We start from the raw sequence: 2029 nt of genomic DNA on the forward strand, positions 1-2029 counted from the left end.
AGACTCATGTGGCTGTTGGTCACCAAGTGCGAGCGCTGGCCTGGCCAAGCCATGTGTGCTCCAGCAGGGACCAGGCAGCGTGGAGGCAGCCGGCCGGGCAGCAGCGTGGGGCGCAGCGGGCTGCCCAGCTCAGCCCTGAGCACCTTTGGTCGCTGGAATCACCTACGTCGATGTTTAGTGCTGTTAAACAGGTTTCAGGGCTGGCAAAAAAGGGAATTGCACTGGTTTTACTGAATCTCTTCAGGAACCAGGGGGACCGAAGCGATGCAGCTTGTGATGGCTGGGCTGAGCTCTGCGGTGCAGGCTCATCCTTTGGGCTCTGCGGGGTGACGGCAGCGTGGGGCTGGGGTCGGTGCTCCATGACCTAGAAAGGATGGGCCCGTTGGTGGGAATGGAAATTTTGCCTTTCCTTTCAGGGGGTCCAGATTTTGGCCCTGGAAGCTCTTTTGTCTGGTCCAGTCTGTGTCTGTCTTTAATTCAGCTGTAACTGATGAGGGGACTCACATGTAAGACTGAAGTCTGCTTTCAAAGCTGAATCCAAGGGGGGGTTGCTCCATTTTCTCGTTATTTTTTCACAAAACAGCCCTTTCACTCTCAAAGCCCCAGGCAGGTTTAACGGGCAAGATCCTCAGCTTTCGCTGGTGGGTATTGCTGCAGCGATGCTCCCGAAGCCCCTCGGGTGGATAACCCTTGCCTAGGAGCCCATCGGACCTTGAGCCTCCTATTTTTTTTCCTTTCCCCCTCCAAGGTCCCCAGTCCTGGTTTCCAGCTTGCTGACACGCTTCACCTGAGCAGCGCTTATTCCTCTCCCCTCGGCAGGGGTGAAGCGTAGGGGTGTCTGCAAGGCAGGGTGAAGCAGGCAGGGCTGGAGGAGGGCGGCTCTGCCCGGCAGCAGCCCCCGGCTCTTGCCGCCCCCCGCCCGGGCTGTACCGGTCCCTTGGCCGGGGGCGCGGGGGCCCGCGGTGCGCAGCGCCCGGCGCAGCCTCCCCGGGGCTGCGGTGGCTGCGGGGCTGGGAGACCGCGCTGCTCCGCACCTCCCCGCGCCGGGGCTTGCAGCCGCTGCTGGTTTTGCACAGAGATCAGCGAGGATATCGAGGTAAGATGCTTTCCAGCCTTGCTAGATCTGAACTGCGGTCACAATGTATAGCGGTATTTAAATAGCGTGTGGGGACTAGAATGTAAATATCCAGGGTAAGCCTTTAACAGAAAAGATTTAAGTCTGTATTTGCCCTTGTTTTTACCCTGCGTGGGCTTGTCTGAATGCAAATGTGAGGCAGAGCCTGGAGATCTATTGTTGAGATGCTTTACAATTCTCGGCTTCTCTGTTTGCGTCTAAATATGCGATGACTACTTTAGGCAGCGCAGGCTTTGTGTGTCGGGGGCTTGGGGCCAGGGGACGTGGGATCTGTGCCCCGCTGTGACTGGTGTGGTGATTACCAACGCTTAGGTTAAATATTGAAAATTCAGAGGAGGCAACTTCGAAAGGTCCTTTAGTGCTCTGCTCCGATGGCTTTGGGGGTCCGCGGCGTTGGTGCCTGCTGCGAGCGGCTCTCCGGCAGGCTGCGAGGGGTTGCGGTCCTGCCGTCGCAGGGCACCTCCTTTGCTGAGGGGCCCCACTTTTTTTTGCATTTGACAGAAACAGAGCACGGAAGGAGATTGTTCTGAGCCTCTCCGCGCACCCGGCGCCCTGTTTGCGGGGTAGCCCTCCTCCTCTCTCCCCTTGAGCGAGATCGCAGCTTATCTCTGTCAGACAAGCAGCGTAATGTCTGCTCACAAGGCAGAGCCAGAGCAGAGCGTTTCTCCTTATCCTGCTCATCTCCGCGGGCAGAGCACCGGTGTAGCCTGGTGTGCGAGCTCGGCGGTGCTGATAAGGGCTGTGCGAGCATGTCGCCTGCATCCCTGGTGTACACGGGACGCGAGATGGATCCTGCCCGGTACTGCCTTATTTCCTCATCTTTGCAGGCTCCAGGCTCCGCTGTTTTATTTAAGACTGCTTGTTGTTTTAGTAGCGCAAGGGACATAATATCTG

The sequence above is a fragment of the Platalea leucorodia genome (genome assembly GCF_965183815.1).
Source record: "Platalea leucorodia genome assembly, chromosome: 16".
NCBI lineage: Eukaryota > Metazoa > Chordata > Aves > Pelecaniformes > Threskiornithidae > Platalea > Platalea leucorodia.